This window comes from Perca fluviatilis, chromosome 15 (assembly GCF_010015445.1).
Source record: "Perca fluviatilis chromosome 15, GENO_Pfluv_1.0, whole genome shotgun sequence".
NCBI classification, from domain to species: domain Eukaryota; kingdom Metazoa; phylum Chordata; class Actinopteri; order Perciformes; family Percidae; genus Perca; species Perca fluviatilis.
In genome coordinates, this window is record NC_053126.1 from 8,227,592 (window position 1) to 8,235,739 (window position 8,148).

Sequence of the window (8,148 nt, forward strand, 5' to 3'; positions counted from 1 at the left end):
AGCTGTTCAAAATCGGCTCGGACTGTGACGTCACAGTCCGAAATGAGCTGGCTAACCACAACCGTTAGCTCGTAGCATTAGTGTTAGCATGCTAACGCTAGCATTAGCATGCTAACGCTAGCATGCTACGTCGTTCTCAATAGCAAAGCACTGCTACAACACACACGTTCACCATAACCTACAAAAGAACTGCTTACATGTGTGCCCTCATTTAGAAGTCTCCCAGCTAATCCTGCCTTGTAACTGACCAAAGTTGGAGAAACAGGCTTTCTTTTACTGTCTCTAGAGTTAGCTAGCTGACATGATCTACATCTGAGCTACTGAGCATGTGCGAGTGCAATCAAAGATAGTAGTGAAGAAGAAGATGAAAAGAGGTCTCACTCTGTAGCTAAAACAGAAACCAGGTGAAAAGAGGATCTGCAGCAGTGAGAGAGAGCTGTGCAGTACAACAAAAATATGGTGTTTTTTGAAAATGAAACCATGTAAACCTATTCTGGTACAACCTTAAAATACAGTTATGAACCTGAAAATGAGCATAATATGGGCGCTTTAACAATGTTTTTTATTTTTTTCAGTAGTACAATTATTAACAAAGGTTAGGGTTTGGTCAATGCCCAGGATGCTCGCTCGCGCCTACGGCGTGCAAGCATGCGCGTGAGCTACAGGATGCTGACTGCTGTTGACTTACCGGCCAACAGTGTCATAATAACAAGGATTTCTGAAAATTCCACATAGTACCTTTAATTAGGACCCAAAAAATAATCTGTTTTTATCAGCCAAGGCCAGAAATTGACCTTGTGTTGGTTTGTTTTTCCTCAAGATTACATTCATGAGTGTATTTAGCAAATGGCACGGTGCTTAAACATAGGGTTAGTGCGTGTGGGTGGAAAAGACTAGAAGAGGAAATAGTTTTGCTTTAAAAAGAAAAAAACTTTTGCATTTTTATTCCACCAGATGAATTAAATAGTTACATGATTTCTTTCCATTTCAATATGAACAAAAAAAACAACAACCCTGAGGTTCAAACAACATAAAAAGTCCTTCTGACTGCATAAACTAACAGAGCAGAGTCATTCAAACATACAGTAGCTTTACACACAATTATTTTTTAAAGTGGTTTGTCTTGACCTTCAGTCTGCGACAGGAATTTGCTCCTGCTGGGATCAAGAACACGAATAGAAGCTATTAAAAACATTTATTTTACACTAAATGGCACTTCAGAGACATACTGCAGGTGCTTTGAAATTTAATATTAATCTGACATTGGGTAGTGTCGCAGGCTGTGCTCACGGAGGAAGCCCAAGAGTGCTCATATTATGCTTTTAGGCTTTTCCCCTTTCCTTTATTGTGTTAAATATATTTTTATGCACGTTCTAGGTTTACAAAGTGAAAAAGCCCAAAGTCCACCCCAAAGGGACTTACCATCTCCAACAGAAAACACTGTTCACAAACTGCTCCAAACAGCTCTATTGTAGTCCAGCCTTTACTTCAGAGACAAACGTGCGTCACTTTGTAACACACGTTATAATGCTCGCCTATCTGCTAGCGTGGCACGCCCTCATGCTCTGCAACTGACTAGCTAGCAGTACTTACTGCGTATATGCGACTCCCAACAAAGATGGAACAGAAGTGAGATGCCTCACTCTGTAGCTAAAACAGAGAGCTCAACACACAGGGTGAAAAGAGAAGCTGCAGCAATGTGCAGTACAACAAATATATGGTGTTTTCTGATAATTAAACCACATAAACCTTTTCTGGTACAACCTCTCAATACAAGAACCTGAAAATGAGCATAATATGAGCACTTTAATGTCTGGTGTGTCAGCTTGATCCCAGCCCTCCACCTGCAGAGAGGGGAAGTTGTCCCTGACACTGAAATACATGAGGTATAAAGAGCATTCTGGTATGGTGTTCATGTGTTTGTTTTCATTTTTGTTCATTTACGTTCACATATAACACATTACATTCAATGTCCTGTTCATTTTATTTAATTTTTTTCATTTTCAGATTATTGGCAATGGACTGATGACCTCAAGTGGACGGTTAATGAACAACACTGCCCTTTGTGAGAGAAATGTGAAAGCAAAACCTCTGTCATTACGCACCATGTTAATGGTGCTGTTGCTGTCATCCTATTTAACCAACCTTCCCACTCATATAAAAAAAATCCTCTCAGGATCTGGCAGGGTTGAATCACTAATTAGCTCTCCACACTTGCTGCTTGTAGTTTGACCTTTTCGATGTGTTAGTATCTCATCTATCCAGCTGCAAAATCTTCAGATCTACTTTAACTAGAGCAGATGATTGAGTTTTCATTTAGAAAATGTATATTCTTTATAATGTTTGCATGGAGGATTTCTAAATGAGTAAATATGACAATCTCACAATAAATAATCCAATGAAAACAGAGAAAGAAAAGTACTCTGATAGTGTTCCCCCATTAAATCTGCATTAACCTTTCTTGTTGAATCTTTTTACTTTAGCAAGAAATGAAGGCTATTGAAAATAACACTTTGATGCTGTTGAACTTGATTGATTTTGTGTCTCTCCCTCACTCAGTATACTTTGCTATAATATGCAGATATTAGAGATCGACACAGTAACTTGACCCAAATTAGCCACAGGGCTGCTTTCTCCTAGTACAGCCCTTCCCATCTTAAACCGCTCTCAAAAGTCATCACCACCATCCACTATGTTCCAAACATTTTCTAATGAATGGATTGGACAGTGCATTATTATATTTAACACTTCCTGAAAGTAGATATTGTTACAATAATTTTTTCATACATTTTAATTGACAATGTTAAGGTTGCTTTCAGGTTTGCATTCATATAAGTACTGAACTTTCTTGATAGTTTGCATTGTAAATTGCAACTGCCTGTTAGGCTATTGTAAATGTACTCAAGATCAGCATGACAACAATTTGAAATCAGATTTGGCTGTTTGGTTTCTTTTTAACACAAATATGTGGATATATCTAGAGCTAGGCAATATATCAATATTAAATCGATATCGTGATATGAGACTAGATATCGTCTTAGATTTTGGATATTGTAATATCGTGATATGACATAAGTGTTGTCTTTTCCTGGTTGTAAAGGCTGCATTACAGTAAAGTGATGCCATTTTCTGAACTTACCAGACTGTTGTAACTGTTCTATTATTTACCTTTACCCACTTAGTCATTATATCCACATTACTGATGGTTATTTATCAAAAATCACATTGGGTAAATATTTTGTGAAAGCACCAATAGTCAACACTACAATATCGTTGCGGTATCGATATTGAGGTATTTGGTCAAAAATATCGTGATATTTGATTTTCTCTATATCGCCCAGCCCTAGATATATCTCTTTTAATCAAGTCACGATTCCTATTCTCGAGTTGTGTTAGTTGAGAATAATGAATTGAGCTTTCCCTCCTGGTAAGTGCAGGAGTACAAGCACACCTGCTCACACACATACACACACACACACACACACACACACACACACACACACACACACACACACACACACACACACACACACACACACACACACACACACACACATACACACACACACACACACACACTTCATTGAAGATGTTTTCAGGATGTTGAAAGTTGTGAGGAATGGGTCAGAGGGTACTTTAATTGAATTTCAAATGATCTAATTCACAGTGCTAAACTACCGCAGCTTCTGGATAAATGATATGCTCCTCTGAAAATCGTTTTAAATTCCCCAAAGTTTGGTCTTTCATTTAGTTTCAAATTGACTTCTTCCCTGAGGTGCATTCCCTGGAGAAACAGAGGAGGAAAATAGCAAAGTTTCTGGAGCCAAATGAAACTGTAATCACTCGAGCTGATAGCCGCAAGCAACCTCATCAGCATTACTACCTCCCATTTTACTCATTAAGAGTTTAAGTTACACACAAAGAAGAAACAAACAACTGCAATATTTCCTAATCTAGGTTCATATTTGTGTATATCTGCTTTATAATAATCACTAACTGGAGGTCATGTACTCCTTTTATTCATGAGTCATTGCTTATAACGTGCTATATTATTTACAGGTCCTATGTATTCTTTTATTACTGTAGCTGAACAGCGGATGAAAGAAGGATTATTTATGCTCTGGATTAGCAATGCATGATTAAAAAGCTGCCTGGTTGCCTCATCTCCAGGAGAGTTATTACCAGAGGTTTCAGCTCAACAGTGCCTGAGATGTATGGAGTCATTGTGAAGTCTGGAGAGAAATACATCCAATATGCTTCAGTAATTATAAGGGTTAATTAGACAGGGGTACTAAGAGGATTCTAAAAAAAGGATGATGAGCTCAGAGAGGTGATGAGCCAAGCTAAGAGGAGATGGCCAGTAAACTTCAGTGTCCATATTTAACTTTGCTCGACTACAATTACCAGAAACAACTGATGAATGAAGGTGAATATTGAAATCAAAAGGAATGGATGAGTCATGTTGTTTTTGATACGCCTCGACTTGGCGTTGGAATATGGCAGGATATGAATTTCAAAGTAATTTGTGTTGTCATAATGGAGTCAAGAATGCTTTTTATGGCCCTTGATCATAATTAGAGTATCAAATGGAAATGACACCCCAACTTTTATAACCTTGTGGAAAACAACTAAAATCACCCACTTAGGGAAAAAAAATAATTTTCTTTTCTTTTTTTTAAAGATTTTTTCAGGGCATTTCAGCATTTAATGGAAAGAACAGCTAGATATGAAAGGGGAAAGAGACAGGGATGACATGCAGAAAAATCATCACAGGTCAGACTCGAACCCTGGACCTTCTGCGTCGAGGCATACAACTCTATAGACGTGCGCCTGCGCTACCAACTAGGCTAACCCGGCCACAGGAAAAGACATTTTGAGGCCCACAAGAAAGGATCTGTCCTGACATACAATCTATCTATGGCTTCATTTTATATACACAGTCATTTTCTGTTGTTTTTGAACCTATACTGAAGGATTTGATTTTGTGGCAGTTGGTCAAGGCCACACCCCCATTTCTCCTCCTCAATAGCTACAGACACAGAAATGGCACATACTAAGGAAAGATCATTGTGGGACTGGCTCGTAGTGGCTGTAATTCTGCACCAAGGCTGAATTTCGGGAAAGAGACTTCAGATACAGTATTAGGGGACCACTAAGGTCTATATAAAAGCATCCAAAGAGCACCATGTCATGGGACCTTTAAAAAGGTCAAAAAGCCAAAATAACGCAAGGTCTGTTTCCATAAGTGACAGCGCAAATCTCAAATCTTTTGTCGTATTTTCTGAGAAAGACCAGAATGACTGTGCAGTTGCTCTAAGGTGGCACAATTCTTTATCCCAAATTGTGTGGAGGCTGTTGCTGAGAGCACCTTACTTCATGGTAACATTATTCTTTGTGCCTGAGGCTGATTAGGAAAAAGAGCTTATCTGAACTCCATTTCCCCCTCTCAGGATGTCGCCTGCTGGACTCCAGTACCTTTTGGCTGCCAGATCCACACACACACACACACACACACACACACACACACACACACACACACACACACACACACACACACACACTCACACAGCTTCAGGAGACGGCCAATACATCTACAAGATAATGCTCCTGGCTGCAATGTTAGCTGTTGCATTTCTGTCAATATTCGCTGTATCTGAAAAGGTAATGAATGCATGATCAATGTGATACAGTAGCCTATGCAGGATGAATCCTTAAAAAACTAAAGCAACGTCAATGTGATAATACCACACACCTCTATGAAAGAAAATTAGGAAGGCATAACAAGGCCAGGAATGTAATATAAATGTTTTAAAAAAAATGCCATTATATTGACACCAACCAACACCTGCAAGCAAAAGAACAGATGTCAGATGCAGTAAGTACCAACTGGACAAGCAGCTGCGTTAAAGCAATACATAAATGTAAAATTAACTTGGTTTTATAAGTCAAACATAAATTCATTGAGTCTAAAGTCAGCCATCTATGTCATTATCAAGTAAAGTCTTCATTTCCATCATAAGAACACCCCATGGATGGATTATCAGCAACATTTTGCACGTTACCTCTAAGGTGCTGCTGCTAGTTTAGAATTTCTTATTTAAACTTCAGTAAGTCTGGAAATGGAGAGTGCACACATTAAGCCTCTCCACATATACCCATGACACGGTGCTCTTTGGATGCTTTTATATAGACCTTAGTGGTCCCCTAATACTGTATCTGAAGTCTCTTTCCTGAAATTCAGCCTTGGTGCAGAATTACAGCCACTAGAGCCAGTCCCACAATGAGCTTTCCTTAGTATGTGCCATTGTCCTGTGTCAGAAGGTGGGAGGGAGCAGATGTGGAGGGTGCCACTTTTCTCGTTTGAAAGCCATGATGTCTCTCTCTCATGGGTTGGCCAAATTCTCTGGGCGGGCAAAGCAGAGAAAGGGGAGGTAACCTTGCTTGTTATGACCTCATAACAAGCAGATTCCAAAACGGCTCATCTGAGTTTTCATTTTCTCAAAGGCAGAGCAGGATACCCAGGGCTCGGTTTACACATATCACCATTTCTAGCCACTGGGGGACCATAGACAGGCTGGGGGAACTCATATTAATGTTAAAAAACCTCATAAAGTGAAATTTTCATGCCATGGGACCTTTAAACAATAATATTAAACATTATTATACAAAATACATATGAAACCACCAAAGGAAACATTTGATGCTGGTTATTGCTAAATTATTCTGCTGTTTCTCTTTTTGGTTGCTACTAATTTTAAAATTTCTCCAAAAAGTGCTTTGATGGGAATTCATTAGATCACAAAACTTCATCTACCAGTAAGAATGATATGCGTTGCATTTTCTTGAATTTTAAGAAAGGAGAGGCTTGGTCCAATGAAAAATGGCATGAAAAAAACGCTGCAGCGGACTGAAAAGATGCTTCTCCCTTGTGGATTCACATTTTACAGTCCTAAACATTTCCCAGTTTCACAAATATATTCCCTTGAAGTTGTGGGCAGTTCCTTGGAGGAAATCTTTTTCCATTGGTCCATCGTCTCCCAAAAGAAGGGAGTGAGCGAGCATCCGGAAAGCGTACCTCCTATGGGGAGATTCTGAGGCTAACAAGCCATCACCTTTCGCCAGCATTCCATTGACTGCCATTCATTCATTCTAAAACAGTTTTTCCATGTCTCAACTCCATAAATTATTGTAAACACAGATATTTGTGCATTTACTTAAAATACATGGAGTTACAGCCTGGTCGGGACGATTGAAACAGCTGTTTCAATCGTCCCGACATAGACATATGTCATTATAGCCCGTTTTGCTTTCCATGTAAACAAGCATGCAATATGAAAGTCTGGGATAAATGGTCTATTGAATAAGCATGTAGTCAAACCTTTAAATGAAAAACACTCATTAAAGGGGTGATAGAATGCAAAACCGAGTTTACCTTGTCATAGTTGAATAACGACAGTTCGGTGGGTAAAATGGGCATACAGAGAACCTCAAAGTCCCATTGACACTTCTTTCCTATGCAAATCTCACAATTTGAAACTGCCTCTTAAAATGGGCAAATCCCAATGAAGCTAATAGTTGACGTTAACTTGGTGGCTGTACCTTTGTCACGCCCCAAAATTTACATACAGACCAAGGATACTGAAAATGAACCACGGTCGTAAATGCAGTGTTCCAGGCTGTACAGGGAATGCTGACACTTTTCAGGTTTCATTGCAAGCTGCCGATCGTGGAGCTCCGTCAGGTCGGTGGTAGTTGGTGGACTAGTTACCCCAGAAAAGGTGACTGTGCGCTGGGTACAGAGAACCGCAAGCTGCCGGTCCCAGTGAATGCTGTTGGCCATGTTGCGTCTTTGCTCCAGTGTTGCCAATTTAGCGACTTTAGTATTGCTGGCGAGCATGCAAAGGTATTTCTCTCTTGTGGCCTCCAAAACTCTCTCTCTCTCTTCTGTTCTGTGACTGAGGAGCAGCCCCTCTGCTTTCTCCTCAATGGCAACAGCACACGGGCAGGCAGTTAGAATGGGAGAAGGGACAGGGTACTCTGCAGCTTCGCTCAACCAACCAATCAGCATGCAGCTCATGTAAATATTCATGAGAACTATTCAGAGACCTATTTTCAAGTTAGTCTTTTGGTCTTAATCTAATCAACAGA